Consider the following 16,947-nt stretch of genomic DNA (forward strand, 5'->3'; position numbering starts at 1 on the left):
AGAAAGCAGCTATCCCTTGGTAGAGCAGGCATCTTACTGAAGCTGGCTGGCTGGTCAACATGCAGCCTGGGACAGAGCTAGTTTCCTAGTTTCCCTCTCAGCAGGCTCATGAGACTGTGTGTTTTGTGCAATTATTTCGATTCTCTCTGTAACTACCTGTCCCTGACTCTTTAAAATGAGATTTTTTCTCATTAATTAAGTTCTGTGGCCTTTATGAGAAAATTAGAGGAATATTATCTTTTTAAACCAAATTGGCATTTTAAAGGTCTAATAAGTAAATGTATGATTTCAAAATTAAACATGATATTTCATCTTTGTCTTCTGTGCTTATTAAATATTTAATTAAATTTCAGGCTGAGATGGATTGATGGTTGGGAGGAGTTTATCCTCCCCTCCCCCCGAAAAGAAAGAAAGAAAAGAAAGAAAGAAAGAAAGAAAGAAAGAAAGAAAGAAAGAAAGAAAGAAAGAAAGAAAGAAAGAAAGAAAGAAAGAAAGAAAGAAAAAGAAAGAAAGGAAGGAAGGAAGAAAGGAAGAAAGAAAGAAAGAAAGAAAGTTAGTTTGCTTTATTTGGAGGTCTGAAGGCTTTGTCTGGAGAGAATCTTCAGAGCCCAACTATGTGACAGCACTGCTGTTGAGGAAGCAGTGTAGCATAGCAGGTGAATGCACTGTGCTTTCAGCTAAACGTTGCATTTACCTTTGGGTCTGGCCTAAGGAGGTAGGGGCAGGGGCTGGCTGTAGTGCTGCCACGTGTGCAGAAGACCTCCTCTCATCTCTAGGGACTACTTCTTTGGGAAGACCGATTTCCATTCAAAATCTATTTCTGGTTGGTTGATTTAGATGTATGTTTTATTGTGCCATCCTTATTCTTCAATGCAAACAGTACTTCCCCAAAAGGAGAAGCCTAAAACAATGTATTGATATACAACGATTTGTCCACCCTTTTCTTCAGACGTGGTCCAGTCTGAAACTCTGCCTTGAAGATGTTTGGTCAGTACTCCAAACCAAGCCTCAGACCTTGTCCAGTGACATCATTGCTTCCTTATTTCCCTTGGAAACATTTCATGCAGCACTTCTTTGAATTTTACTTGCCTTTTTTATGGACATATTATATTGCTCTCTCATAATTGTCCAATGATCAAATAATATACCTCATTTTTTCTTCTTCTTAGTCATTTCCAAGTAATAAGCCAAGGCTTACAGTGGGAGTTCTGTTACTAGTCTCCAAGTGCATGACTTCACAATACTTCACTTTATTCCATTTCTGTTTTTCTAGTTCTTCCCACTTGATATAGCGATAGCCTTTTTTTACTGACAGTGCCTTTCAAATTTGTGCATCTCTAAATCTCTTTTACATACACCAGCTCTTCGTGCCAAGGTCATTAAATTACAGCAGATACAGTATCAGATTGGTTTCAATACCAGCTGTTGAGGGCTGACACTAAGCACCCTCCCACCACAAATGTCTTCCTTACAGCGAGGCAATTGCCTCATTCCCTTTAAGAAGTTCTCTCAGGTTCTCTTACAACTTTAAAGTTGCCTGATCTCTCCAGTTAAACCCATATCTTTCTATGTGGTATCATATTAAATGCCTTACTGAAGACCAGTTAGAAAAACGCAGATCGTTGCCCTGAAGAGTAAAACCCTATGTTGCGTTTTCTTTTAACTTCATGTCTTTAATAGCTCTTCATTCTGAAATACCCTCTTTAACCTTGCATACCATGGAGCTCAGACTCGCACATTTCTCTACTTGAAAAATAAAAGGTGTCTTGAGTATGGAGGTAGTTAGATCTGCATTCATATTATATGTTGTTTATTATCTGGACACAATGTCAGCACTTCACAAGGAAGAACGCATTCTGGGTGCTGGAGTTATGACTGTCATCTAGAGAAAGTAACAGACAAAGTCAGAGTGAGCTGGTATTAAATGCTAAATCATGTAGCAGCTCATGAACTCACCTTTCACCTCTGGGAAGCTGGATTTAATAGAAATTCGTCGGAGGGAGAAAAATACAACCGCAGCTCAGCCCCTCTGCAGGTCTGCACACCCCAGGCAATCGGCGCTGCGTGTTGGTGGGGGAGGCACGCCCGAGCCCAGCCGTAAGCTCTTGCAGGTGGTGCAGCTTGTGCAGCGCTGCTCTCTGGGGGGCTGCTGGTATCAGGACCTGCCTGACCTCGCCGAGTTTCAAAGCAGTGCTTAGAGCCCAATGCTGGCCCTTACCAGCCCAGGCGGTGGGAAGCGGCGAGGCCAGAGCTCTGGACCATGTGAGGGAGTCTGTTCTCGAGCAGGGAACCTTCAGGCTCGTTTTACCTGTGTACCCCCAGCACTGACATTTCGGCCAGCCCATGGGGAGGTGTAAGGGCCTCGCGTTCAGGTGGCTGGCAGGACTGCTCAAGGGCAGGGGCTGGAGGAGGCAGGGCCAGGCTGCTCTCCCCCCAGCTGTCCCTCCATGCGGCAGGGCTGGGGACAGTCGTGCTGTTCACTGTCCTACAACACCTGTGAGCTGTGGGAGAGCTGCAGTGGAGAGGGAAGAACCATCAGGGCTGAGCGTGGCCTTCCAGTTTAGAGAAAGAAAATGCCCCCACAAAGCATGAGCTGCTGCAAGAAAAGCCATCTAACCTCACTCACTCCCCTTCATTTGCCTTGCATACACGCTGGGAAAATACACCCACAGACAGCAGCACTGGGTACTGCTCATACCTCACTCCTGTTTGCTTCCCACCCGTCTCCTTCCGCCCTCCTCTGCACAGGGGTTCTGCACGGGGCTGAGCAGGCAAGCAGCCCATCTCGGCTCTGCCCTTGCACGGCCAGCGCGGCCCCTCCTGCCTGTTTCGGTCTGCCCTGCTGTCCGTGGGCTACCACTTGATCACTGCTGCTTTGGCCTGTCAGTTCTCCTTACAGCCAAGCGACCTGCCCACAGTGGTTTCGTGTTCTTTATTTGCTGGGTTACATTGTTCTCCTGAGTGTGTTGCCTGAAACTGCATGAAGTGCTCTCTGCCTTTCTGCCTTAGTTATTCCAAGTATCAATCACTCCACAACCACCTTCACTGCTATTAACCTTCTTCCTGTCTTCCAAATCAAAACCCATTTCTCACTTCCATATGTCAACACCAGCAACAAGCATCGATTAAATGTCTTTCATTTTTAAAGCACACAGCCTTGCTACCCTTGCTTATATCTTAATGCTTCCCATATGCTTCTCATCAGAGTTTAAATTCCTCTGTTTGCTTCCTCAGAGAAGTCATTCTTCATTATAATAAGTTGCCCCAAGTAAATTTATTCATCATCTTTTTCTATGACAGCCACGTTCTTTCACTACGGGAAATTAAACACTGTACCATATGGCCAGAGCAGCAAACTTTAGTACTCACTTGCTCAATTGTTTTAACACTTTGCCGCCTTCGTACAACAGTCTGTTTGCCACTAGTGTGTCAGGCTTCCGCCTGACATATGCATTAGGCACGTTAATGGGGAGGAGGAAATTAAGTGTAGTTGACAATGTGAGGAAAGAACAGTATGATCCCATTAAGTTCCAAAATTCACTATTTCTACTATTTTTCACTGGGTTGGGGGAAAAAAAAAAAAAAAGCCCCTTAAACTAATTCCTCTGAACATGGTACATCATTAGCCTGCTGTGCTGCCATATGACACCTTTCAAAATCAGAACAATGTGAGAATTCAGAAGTCTGGGGACAGCATATACATGGCTCTGCTGTGCATCCCTTTTGTGAGCCGGGTACTGTCATTAGCTTTACGTTTCATGCTGCAGTTGTTCCTCAAGCCATACTAGCTCCTGTCTAATTAATGATGCACCATCAGTTACTGCTAGAAGCTTAATTTTCTCCATGTTTTTCTTAAGAATTTGGCTTTCCTGACAGAAGCTTTTTGATGCATGCACCAAATTGCTTTTAATAGTACAGGAGGAGTACAGACTTCCTTCCCTGGAGTCTCTTCTGATGTTGACTTCTTGAATATCCTTCTTATATGTATATGGATCTCTTCCCATGAGATAAAAGAAAAATATGAAATGGTGGGTAAAGACAGCGATGTGCTTCCACAGATACATTTCACTTCCTTGCAGCAGCTCATAGCTCTTCTGCTCTGCTTATTGTCTATCTGTGGGCCAGATCTCTGAGCTGGAGGAAGGCACCCCTACCCCTACAGTGAGTCATTCAGGGCTGAATTTACCCCTTCTCTTCAGATTTCCTCATGCTCCTTTATTGAATTTCAACTTCGGTCAGGCAGCTAGGAGAAAATTGGCACCTTCTGTTACGCCGTCTTTCTGTTCCTGTTTCTGACTGACAGCTGGCAGTGCTGCAGGAGCCAAGCAGCCCCCGCCGATGCCTGGCGTGCTCCTTGGGTGCAACTCTTTGCCCCCTCGTGCCACCGGGGCGGTGAATCGCTGCTGACTGAAGGCAATCCCACTGCAGGAGCTGCAAGTCCCTGCAGGTGTGTTTCATTGGAGCACAAGCTGCCTCTGGGCAGATTTCCCTGTGCCTTTTGCAGCTCCAGCTTCAGCTCCCAGCTCTTTGGTTTTGCCTCGTGACAGAGGATGAGCTTTTGTTCTGCCACTCACCCACAGGCCGATGGCCACAGCCCCGGGATGTTCTCAGCAAGGCGGCTGCACCGCTAGGTGCAGAAACTCTTTTTTCAGCGAGAGAAGGAAAGATGATGAAGTCAATGTGACACGGGACTCTTGTGTGCCAGCCCTCTGTCAATATCTAAGAGGTGTTTTTCTCAAAACCTGGTGTTCTGAAATACAGAAGTTTTGAAATGGTATAATCTTTACAAAACTTTATTGATTTTTAACTCTGCTGAGCCTTAAAAAATAATAGCTTTTACCAACATTATTCATGCATCAGATAATACATAGTTGCATGTTTTATCAATTCAGTCTTATCCTGTAAGGGCTGAACTTGACTACGCTATTATTCCTGCTGTTGTTGTAAGTAAAGCATTGACAATGTTCTCAGCAGTTTATTTAAAAGAAAAAAGATGTAATAAAACAGTAAAAAAGGCATTTTGCATCCAGCAAGGGGCTGCAGGAGGAACTGTGAATAACCTGTGATCTTAAGGAAAAATCAATGACAGTCTCTCAAAGCTCAGGAATGGTTTTCAAGGCTGTTGCTAGGGGGAAGGACTGGAAGTGTGTCTGCTGCTGCTCCTGGGCTTCCAGGCAGATGTGGGCAGCTGCTCAGATGGCAGAAGTCCACAGAGTCCATTTGGGCTCTGTTTGTGTAAATGCACCTGCTTTTGCCAAGCTTGCTGCAAGTTTAGAGCTCTGCTCATCCAACATAAAATAACAATATCCAAGGGTTTCCATCACATTCCCTCTTTCTGGATCCAATATTCAGCCCTGTGTGTAACAAGCAATAAAATGAATACCTGAAATAAAATGAATAATAACCAATAAAATAAAGCTCTTTAAAAGTACTTCCTATACTTCAAGTAGTGATGATTTCATTCAGTGCAAGATTTCCTTTATGCTCGTTTCTCTATTATCTCCATTGCTCAGTGTGCAGAGTTCTTGCATTATACATGAAGGTAGATCTGGGAGCACAAAGACTCACAGGATTGGGGAGGAGGTCATCTATTGCGTCCCTCAGTCCCACAGAGGGATTGGTTATACTTAAGCCATTTTTTGTCTCCCTATAATGGAGGCCGTACAATCTCCCTAGTCAATCTATTCCAATGCTTTATATCCTTAGAGAGCTCTTCTCAATATCCTACCTCGTTCCGCCATGCAGCAATTTAAATCCATTACTTCTCATTATATCCACCGTGAGGAACAGGTCATCCCTCTCATTTGTGAAGCAGTCTTTTACGTATTGGAAGACTGTTACCATGTCCTCTCCAAGTGTCTTTTAGATGAAGCAGTCCCAATTCATTTCATCTTTCCCTGTAAATCACATCCTTCTAGACGTACAATCATTCTTGGTTTTCTCCTTTGGATTCTCTGCAACTGGTCCATGTCTTCCTTGAAAGCCCTCTGCTGTCATTGCTCAAACAGGCATAGGTCAGATCAAAGAGCTGATGAGACCTTCATTGCAGCATTCGGGGAATAGTATTTTCCTTTGAGTGCTCTCTCTATATAAGTGAAAAGGCTGCTAAATGGGCTCTTAGAGCAGTTCCCAAATTTATAGTACACCCCTCTTTTACTATCAGTGGTCCAGCAAAAAAAAGGATATTACACAGCTTGGGTGTGTATTCATTCATCTGCAAAATGAGCTGAGATTCCAACAAAATATTTAATCGAAAAACTTTGCTGAGCGAGTCAACATGAATACGTCTGCATGAAATTAAAGGAATCCATTGCATGTGTGCCACCATGTAGTCGAATAGTAAAGACGAGTGGAATCAGGGAGTTATGTGCTCACTGCTGCTGGAGCAGCTCAGAGCAGTGCTGCTTGGCTGGCTGCTGGGTAAGTGCTCATGACACGGTAATCACTGCCTCGAGGAGCCTAGAACAGGAGGGTGAGCAGTGGCAGGAGATGTTGCATTTCCCAAACAGGAGAACCGAAACCTGGGGAAAGAACTGATTCGCTTGGGATTGTTGAGGCAAAGAGGAAAGGAGAATTTACTCCTCTGAGTTCCCTCCTTGCTATGGCCACAAGGCATTCTTCCTTGCCCTGAATGACTCTCTGGCCAGTCCTTGAAGCTTGCAGGGTGCTATTGTTATGGCTTGTATGACCTTGAAGAGACCTTAAATTAGGTTTCTTCCAAAGAACCTGGTGTTGTGTAATGAGTACACAGGAGTCAGATTTGCCATGAAGGATAGCAAAGAGATGTGCAATACTTACGTGTACCATCTTCTTCTAATTTCCTTTAGCTTCAGAGATAGTGAGCTGTCAGTGGGCGGGCTGTGCCATTACATGTGGAGATGAGATCATCTCTTCCTCTCCTGCGCTCTCAGCCCGCCCCTGTACCAGCAATTTGGCATGAGGTCCAATTCCTGTTGGTTTAAATGGATCTGCAGGGTTCCCCTTGGGCTCTCAAAGTGGAGAAGGGAGTGTGAGCCAGAGGTTTGCATACTTCAAATATTATGACTTTTTGATATCAGGGATTTGAATGGCTCTTTCTGGGAGTGTCAGCTGGCTTTGTGCTGAGTTTCTTCATCCCTGGGGGACTCTGTGCACCCCCTTTTCTCCCTCTCCTTCTCCATTGTACTGACAATAGCCTAAAGATCCATTGCAGATGCTAAGGATTTTCCACCCGCGCTGTCTCAGCTTTATTTATGGCAATCTGTCTGGAAGCATCCCTGCCCTGGGAAGGCAGAAGAGCCAAACAGCCACAAAAGCTGCAGGCAGGCTCCCTTGTATGCTCCGGGAGCCTGCAGCCCCTGGTGCAGGCAGCCCGAGGTCTCCAGGATCCCCCACGGGGCCCAGTGCTGCCTTTGCTCCTAAGAGGGAAGAGGAAGGCAGCTCACACGTAGCACACGAGGGATTCCTGGAGTTTGTTCTCCTGCCATGAGGTCTTCAGGGATGATGGCCTTCCCTCTGCTTTTGTTTTCCCAAAATAGTGTCCTCCTTTTTCAAGGCAATCTTATTTCAAATTAAAACCTCAAAATTTTCCACTGTTTGAATGTGGTTTAACAAGCTCCTTCCAGACTTCCCAAGAAATCTGACAGGAGCATTCCTGGGGGATACTGGGAGCTCTCCGAGTAAGAGGCCCTTTTCTACAAGGAAAAATGCATGACTGAATTGCAGCCAGAGAATGAGAGGGGAAAACAGCCACCCTTGGCTGCTAAATTGGAGCTGCAAAGCTCCAAATCACCCCGCAGGAGCCCACCCTCTCGCCTTTACTCACTGCTCCCCTGCTGTCTCCACATCGCCCACCTCTCCCCAGCTCCCACAGTTTGCTCGGCAAAAGTTAACCCCCTTGTTTTTTTGTAGTTGCACTTTGAGAGAGGGCCAGACATACTTCTGCAGGCTTCTTCAGGCTTGTGGTTTGCGCTGCATTCCCTCTGAGCATAATTTACATAGAGAGGAAATGACTCTTGCAAAATAAGTCCTAGTGTGTTTAGATGCTGTTCAGTTAACATTGTTCATGGTTTCAGAGGCTTGGGCAGCAGTAAAGATGGCATTTGAAAGAGCAGCATTTCCTAGTCACTCGAGCCCAGCAAAGCACCAGTACCCCCAAACCAACAAAAACCAGAAGCCAGGAAACACCCACTGCAGTCAGAGCCCATGCATTCTTCTCTTGTTCCTCCAACCACAAACCTTTTCTTTTTTTTTCCTTCATTTTTTTTTCTCTCCAGTGCCATATGTACAGCTTGAGGTTATGTTGGAACGTATAAATCTCCTGTGAGCCACAAAGCATTAAGCCACCATTATCCTTATAATTTCATTATCTCAGTTCCTACCCTAAAACATTTAAAACTAATTGAACACCCGAGGTTTTCCTGTGAAGTTTATTTCCTAAACATTATTGAAGTACTGTTGCTAAAGCCAAAATGTACAAAGTCAGCACTTCCTAAAACGGCCTGATTTATTAAAGTAGAAATGCTTTTATATGAACAGGATCAGAATGCCAAATAATTCTTATCATTGCATGTTTCCACGCCGTGTATTTTAGTTGTTTTCCAAGAACAACTACTTAACTTCCATGAAGTTGTGCCAATTCCCCTTCCCTTCATAATATCACTTCAAGGTGCTTGCCAGTTTGTTCTTTTTGACTACGAATTTAGGCTGTGTCTTGGTATGTTCTCTGTCTTCATTTAAGCCGTTTGGCTTTGCTTGTTCTTGATGTCACAGCCTGTCTCTGATACTTCGTTTATGCCGCTAATGGTTCCCGAATGTTCGCATGTTGCAGTAGGCTATATTTTTGAGTAGAAATGTATTTTATATTCTGGGTGAAGTTCATAGCATAGAAGACCTGTGTAGCGTAGAAGGTCAGGCTAAATGATCATTATATTCCCTTCCAACCTGTAAAATCAGTAAAATGGATTCACATGCATACATGGTGCTTTGTCATTAAAGACAGATCTGCCTCTCTGTCTCCTCCAGCCTCATGACATTACACTGATGTTGGATCCAGCTGCAAAATTTGGAACAAAATTTAAGTTTGGTGGTTTTCATTTGGCTTGTTACGAAGGCAAAAGCTATTATTTTTTTTCCAGAATGGAGAATGGCATTCATGCTTCCAGCATCAAGCAGCTTTGATTTTGTAGAAAGGAAAATGTATGAAAATATATGGAAGGACCTGAAGTTTACAGATTTTATACGTTTTGTACAGGTGGTAGCAGCATTAAAATGACGGGAATACAATGGTGATTACCAAAGCAAGAATGAGGAATGCTGGTTTACTGCTGAAAATGTGATAATCAACTGAGTAGTAACAAATCCTCACTCCCAGTTTCCAGTTGAGGTTGGTGAGCTTGAATCTGAAGCTGAGCTCGGACCTTTATCAGATAAAGAGCTCTTGAACTGGCGGTGTTGTTTTCTCAGCACAATAAATGGAGGAAGGCATACAAAAGACAGAGGTTTTTAAACTTCATCCTGCTGAGCTGTTCTTCCAAGTAGTTCTGCTGAAGTCACTGAAACTTCAGTTCAAGGTCAGCAGGCAGGGTTTGGCCTTTTGGATCTCTCTGTATCTTTGAGCTAGCCGTCACAATGGTGTTTGGTAGCTGTTTTACATGGAATAGCAGACTTCAAGTAAAGAAAACAAAACTCAACTGAGTAACAAGTGAAAAAATGAGTTTTTCCCCCTTTTAAAATAAATTGCCAGCAGTTGCCATAGTAACTGCTAACAGTTGAGTATTTTGACTGTCTTTATTATGAACTGAAAAGTAAAATATTCTCTTTTCTTAGAAGCGCTAAGGAATGTTCGTCCAGAACAATGGCCTAACTAATCACGGCTGGCACAGTAATTCACCTCCACAGCACAGATGGGCAGGAGGTGGCTCCTCTCCTCTCCAGCGGTCAGCTGAAAACTGCAGAGCCACGGCAGGCTTTGCTGTCTCAATTCCTTGGACAGTCTAGAAGGGAGAGCAGCATAGTGGACCTGCATGTTGGCCCTTTTTGCAGCCTCTTAAGGAGATTTCTGCTAGCCAGATAGGAAATGTAGAGGAGTTTATGCATAGGAAATCCAAGCATGTGCTGTTGCCAGAGCTCTCCAGCTGAAACCATTTCCTCAGACTAATTTCCTAACAGGACAAAGACTCTCAACCCTTCCCCTGTTTCCTACACTAAAAGCAGTTCCTTTTTATTTCCTCCAGTCTTTGGATCATCCTCCTTATATTTTCCCGTCTTGTCTGCTTTCGCAGTGCAGTGGGTTAGCAGTGGAGGGGGAGTACAGGATAGCGTGGTCTGTCGCTTCTGTGCTCGGACAAGTACCCAGATCAAAATCAGAAAGGCTGGGATCCTCTGCCCATGTAAAGAAATGTTCCTCTCTTAAAGTGAGTGGTTTGTCCACTGTCCTGGTTTGTACACCTGAGAAACCTGTGTTTTCAGTCAGATCCCATTGGAACCTGTTGGACCATTTAAAACTGTTTCTCAAGTCTGCGTAGATGGACAGAGACATGGATCTGCCTTCAGCCTTTTACCTTCTCAAAGACTGAAAGAAAGCCATACTAAGTATAGTTAATATCCCCTTCCGTAGTCATCATGTGGCCAAATTTTTTAACTTGATGTAATTAAACTCCGCAAATCTGTCACTCCACTCCGTTAGCCGGGTTTGTTGCTTTTTCTCTTTGAATTCCTTGCAGTTTGCCAACATCTGCCTGGCTCTGAGGTGCCTGGGAGAAATGTCAGTGTCTGCAGGCTCCTCGCCTCAGTGCCACTGGAGGCAAGACTGCCATCAACCTGAAGTCCCATCCTGGTAGCTACTGGGCACGGAAAATCTGATGTGTCAGGTCAAAAGGAGAGGGGTAGAGACAAAGAATATCCACTGGAAGTGTGTTGTGTTGATTTCAAGAGAAAACATAACTTTGTTTATCATTTATTTATGCCAGGAAAATATTTTGTATACATGGTTTACAGTTACAGGTGATAAAAATAGCTTTTCAGGAAAGCTATCACTGGGGAATTGCTACCAGGAGAGTACAATCAAAGTAGAGATGCTGCTTTGTTGTTGTTTTAAATCAAATGGTTGATTAGGGCCTAATCATGTTATATACATTTACTGTCAGGTATTTCTGTACGTGCAGTGGAACACAAAGCACGGTCCTAGAAACAGAGACCACTTCTGGTTAGCAGGGACCTTCAGAGGTCATCTTGTCCGATCCCCACTCAGAGCGGGGCTAGCTTACAAACTGTGTTAGCTTGCTCACAGCCTTGATGTTCGCACTGCAAACATTTCTGCTAAGTCTCTGATAAGGACTTCTGAATGAACAATCAAAAGCTTTCTTCAGAGAGGCTGCTCCAGGTTTCCAGGGCTGGGACAGATCCCAGTGTGTTATCTAGTGTGTTTTGAAGCATTAACCCATAGAACTCATCCCGTGAGTGCTCCGCTAATAAGAATGTGCATTTAATGCTGAGAAGTTGTCTGAAAACAAAGAGAAAAATCCTAATATTGCACCAGGCAGCCATCAGATCTCGTCCTTTAGATCTTTTAAGGTGTCTTTTTATCTCTTTTGCCACAGTAATGCATGTGTGCGAGGGCACAAGTGCTTTATTGGAGCAAATACGTATCACCACGGACTGGGGGTAGAAATCATTGGGCTTGATTCTGGCTGTTGCACATGGACAGCGCTCCCCCATTTCAAGCAGCCGTGGAGGAGACCCTGAGTGCCTTGGTGTGATGCCGGAGGCAGGCTGCCACTGCTGGGCCCAAGGGCAGCAGAGCCATCTCCAGGTCACTTGAGCGCTACTTGTCACCCTCTCCGTTTCCTCAAAGAGTGTCTCTTTCTGTGTTCTCGTGATCCAAAAGTTCAGTTAAGGGGAAGGTTTCAGAGAGCGTGATCCGACACCACATTACTGGAGCTAATTGGGCAGCCAGGCCCGGCTTCGGTTCTGTCTGGTCAGATTTCTTGAAAAAAGATTTCAGAATCTCACCAGAGCAGGAGATAAAAGCTGGTGTCAGAAGAGACAGTGTGTTCTTTCCTACTTTTTCTTTTGATGATGTAAGTCCTGGTGGTTTAACAGTGCTGGTAGTTAAGCAGGAAAGTTTTCTGTAGTTAACTGTTTGCAGTGACAGATATTAATTACTTTTACTTCGACAGCAATTCTTCAGTAATAGCTCTTCAATGGCAATTCCTATTTGACTGATTTATAACAGCTCTTTACCCTCTATTAAGAGACAAGTTAAACTTAAACTTAAATCTTATTACTCATAATTGGGGCTTGGAAAAAATAGTGTAGACTTCAGACTTTTAAATTTTAATTATGAGTGCATTTAATACTCATGAAAGTGAACAGCTAATTGCTCTGGTTTGAACTAGACACAATGCATGTTCTGTACAAGCTTCAGCTTGTAGTTCAGCCAGTGCACCTCAACTCTGAATCCTGTTAATCCAATCTTACATTTTTTTGCAACGGGACAGCCAGTTTGTCAGTGTGTTTTATGAGCTACACGAAAAAAGGAGCAGGGCTAGGATCACCAAATTCTTTCTGTATCCAAAAGCAGGCTTTGAGCTTACAGCTGCAGGAGGCAACTGCTCATGTAATAGCCCATTGTTCAGAAACAACCAATTTCTTCTGCAGCTGAAACCCAACGTAGTTAAAATCAAGTGCTTGTCCATAAAACTAGTAATTTTTATGTCATTTTTTTTAATTGTACTTTTCCTAATAATATTTTATTATTGTATACATTTTCAAATATTTTCTCTCTCTTTCTGGATCAATATGCTATCAAACATATCCGTTCTTTATGTTATTTATTTACCTTTCTTTGGAGATTGGGTGTATTTGGACGTGATAATAACTTCCAGCTTGCAGTACTCAAAATTAATGGCCAGAGTATTGAAAAGCTTGCCATAGATGTTAATAATCCTTTTTTCTGCTGTTTTTGTTACTTCCATCTGTTACCACAGGAAGGATGACTAGGTAATAAACCTATGATTATACCTTCACCACAAAACAAGAGAGGAAATGAGATGTCAGCAAAAAATCAAAGTGTGACACAGTCATGTTCAGCAGCATTTTTTGTGACTTAGAGACTCTTACACATATGTTGTTGCTAATGCCCATATCTCTGAAGAGTTTGGAATAATTGCAATAGGGTAAATCCATCCAGGATGCCCCTCCTCAGGAGTTGCAGTGTCCACTGAGAACCAAGTCATCTCCGTGGTACTGATTAATGCAATTTAAACTTTGCCTTCAGGCAGAGATAGGACTAAGCTGCAGCATTTTACAACACTGAGAAGGAACTGTGTGCTTTCATTTGAAAACCTGTTTCTGAATGGCATATTTGTGACCATAAAATGTCCATATTTCTATGAGTTGTTCTAATTTTGCAAGTCAGCCATCCTGGTGGCTCTGCTGGCACAGAACAGTTCTCAGCCTGCAGAGGTCTGGGCTTTCTTCCAGCATCTAGCAAGAGGATCAATGTGCTTCATGACTACCCCCTATGCGTTCATACACCAGGGATATCGGGGCCCTGGCAGCCACTCACCCTCCCTTCCTCCTATCTTACAAGCTCAGCTGGATTCTCCAGAGCTCTGAAACCACATGCAGGTGGCTCCTAATTTTAATCGCATCTACACACTGACTATCGTGATGTGTGAGATGGAAAATCCCACACCTCTCTGATACAATGAGCTTGGGCTCATGATGGGTTTCTGAGCAGCCCTGAGCACAACGGGCTAGAAAGGAAGCAGCCGAGCAGCTGCAAGGCTTCAGGTGCTTTTGTGGGAAGGAAAGAGGGACTGGGAATATGGGTCATTTGGGGGAAATCTTCTTACTCATCCTGCCATGGGGGTTTAAGCAATTTTACAATGGTGTTAGCCAACCAGGCATTGCCCTGAAGGCTAAAACACCCCATGCTGGAGACCTCTTCCAAAAGACTACAGCAATCTCAGTGAAGTGCCTTGTGGAAAGTAAAGGGCACTTTTCACAGGGCTTTTTTAATGGGTTATTAATAGGACTTGTAGTACCCAGGCCCATGCTGTCTTCTCACAGCTGCTTCTGTCACTGCTTCTGGTTAGCCCTGAAAAGCTCAGGCAGTTGGCCTAGATGATCTTTGAAAGTCCCTTCCAAATGGACTTCGTTCTGTTCTGTTCTGTTCTGTTCCTTTCTCTTGCTGCTACGTGTACATTCTGTACTTGCCCCTGCATCTTCCCTCCCTCCAGGAAGGCACAGTGTGGAAAAAATGAAGCCTCTGTTTCCTGGCCAACCTGGAGGTACCTGCAGGTCCATGAAGTCCTTTCTGCTAAATGTGGCCGTACAGTTTAGAGTCCTTCCTCAAAACACCCAGGGGACCACAGAGATTTTAACTATGCAGGTTACTCTTCTGCTGAAACCCTTTCTGTGCCACAGCTTCTTGCAGCACATCGCTGCAGGTCAGTCCCCAGCGGTCCAAGCTCACGATTCAGTAGAGTGAAGTTAAGCGCTTGGAAGTCTGAGGTGGCAGGGTATCTGAACCCAGGGCCTTTGGTGAATTAACTAGAGCTCCATCTCTTTGCTGTGTCATGCAGATGTGCTGCAACTTCTAAAAAATGTCTTTTTGAAAACACAGTGGAATGAAAAAGAAAAAAAATCTTCCAGTGACATCTTCCAACAGCACTTAAAACTTCCATTAATATTACAAACGAATTCAGCAGATAATCTGCTGTTGAATCAAAATTTCCAGCACTGTATTCCAACTGCACTAAAAGCTGCATTTCCATTAATGTAAAGAATGAATCCAGAATGTAATATATTGCTGAATCAAAATTTATCCAACAGGTTAGTTAAGAGGCCGCAGGCAACTCTTACAATGCAAATATCTGAAGTCTGGCCTAGTACTATAACCACTGTAATTAAAATACCAAAATAGAGGTGAAAAAGCTGTGGAGGACAATCTAATTCTCTAAACAGTGATGTAGACAGGAAGTGAAGATGTTTGAAAAATGAGCTCTGAAAGTAGAACCGTCACCTCCTCTATAAAACAGGGTACTATTGCTGCCTGTTTTCTTGGGAGGTGGAAGAGCTTGTAACAAATATAGTATTTTTATTGAAAAGCTTAGCACCATCTTATTTTGCTTCTTCAAGAAAACGTACAAGAGAAAGTACAATAAAAGTTCAAGAAAAATACAAAAAGTTTGATAGAAAGTGCAATAATGTGTCTGGATTGTTCAAAAATTGCCTTGAGACTCTTCCCAGTAGAACTGTGTTCTTCTCCGAATGCCTGTGTCCCTTTCCCTTACATTTTGTTATTCCAGGAAAACCCTTACTTTGCGACGTTTGTTGCCTCGTTTGTGAAGGTGTCAGTGCTCTTCAACAAGGGTTCTTATTTCACTGTCAGAAAGTACAGGCAGAGGAATCCTCTGAGATCTCGGCAGCTCTCTCCCAATTCAAGAGACGTGAGCAGATCAGGAGGCAGCAGTTCAGGCTGTGGGAGGCAGAGATCTGGCATGGCTAATGGGTGTCCTGAGAGGACAGGGAGGCCCTTACAGGCTCACAAGAAGCAAAAGGAGCTGGTAGGAGTTCCACTTCCCTGAAATTGGGACCTGTATTTGCAGATCATCTTCCCATGTACCAGCAGGTGCCTTGGGGTTAAAGAGAAGTGCCTCAAGTGCTTTGGTTTAGATACCTCTTTCTTCAGCTCAGCAAGTGCTACCAGTGGTGACATGTCCCTCCCAGGAGATGACAATATAAACTTCTGCCTAAAGTTATCCCTTACAATTTTGATTCTACTCTGACAAGCCAGGGTTTTACTAACAGGTGTATTGCCAAGTTTGACACCTTGGGAATTAGCATTATAATCTCCATCGCTGTCTTTATTATCAGCTGCATTCTTTTAGTTTCCTCGATGTCATTCCTTGCTGTTAATTTTATCTTTTGTTATCATTCTACACCATCTGCTACATTTTTTAAATTTTATTTTTACTGATGCAAAATCTCTTTATCTATCATTCCTGTAATATTAGCATTCTTCTTCCATTCAGAGTTTTAATTTTAGCTATGCAAGGCCTTCTCAGTCAAAGCAGCTGAGGATATGCAGCCCCTTGCAGGATCAGATCCAGACATGAGAGGAACTTGTATGCTCTCTAGATATATTAAACTAATTACTTTGACTTCCATATACTCATTGCAGGTTCAAAGGCCAACAGCTGGGCATCCTATTTGAGAATTTCAAGGGAGATGGCTGAGCACAGGAGAGCCTGGGAGCAGGTTTCAATTATTGTATTAGACAGAGGGTTAAGAGTCATGCCTGGGAGGAGAGATGAGTGTTTCTCGACGTGGGATTTGGAGTGTAACAAGGAGGACTTGAGGGCTTTTGATCTGGCATCTTTCTCAAGCATTATCTCACTTTAAAAAAAAAGGAAAAGGGAAAAGAAGAAAGGATGGAAACATCTCCTAGGCTGGAGATTTTGTAACCAATTCTGACACCAAGAGGAGCTTATGAAATACTTTTTTGGGTACAACTAAAAAATCCTGGGGCAAACAAAAAATCATGGTTAAAATTATAAGGAGTTTTATTCACTTGGAACATGTCTCCTGTCCTGCTACTTCCAGCAATGGGTGAGGAAACAAGCTTCCATGTTTTGGACAGGCTTATGTACTAAGAGTTATGGCCTGGAAAGGCCATTAAGAAAATAACTGTAGTAAAACTGTGAATCAATTAGGGAAGAATATCTGAAATACAATTTTAGTTTATGGATGCTTTCAAGCAATAAAGTGTGATGAGTTAATTCTCTTATGCTTATTTCTACAGCTTCAGAGATGAGATTAGAACTTGCAGATTCCTGGCACCTTGTCCATGCTGAGTCCACAGACAATTTAACTTCTACAGCATTTACTGTGCTAATGCATGGAACATGGTAAGTGTTTTAATATTACTATTCCAGACTTCTCTTTCCCCATTTTAAA

At 43.4% G+C, this 16,947-nt stretch overlaps 1 protein-coding gene across 1 annotated transcript in view; it reads left to right on the forward strand.

Moving 5' to 3' along the window:
- The window catches only part of RAPH1 (Ras association (RalGDS/AF-6) and pleckstrin homology domains 1), a 336,299-nt gene that overhangs the window by 69,547 nt on the left and 249,805 nt on the right, over positions 1 to 16,947 (forward strand). The window contains exon 2 of the mRNA XM_084524568.1: positions 16,793 to 16,898. The gene's annotated coding sequence lies outside the window, so the exon portion shown is untranslated. The remainder of the gene's footprint in view (positions 1 to 16,792; positions 16,899 to 16,947) is intronic.

This window comes from Aythya ferina (assembly GCF_964211825.1).
Source record: "Aythya ferina genome assembly, chromosome: 6".
In the NCBI taxonomy this organism is placed as follows: domain Eukaryota; kingdom Metazoa; phylum Chordata; class Aves; order Anseriformes; family Anatidae; genus Aythya; species Aythya ferina.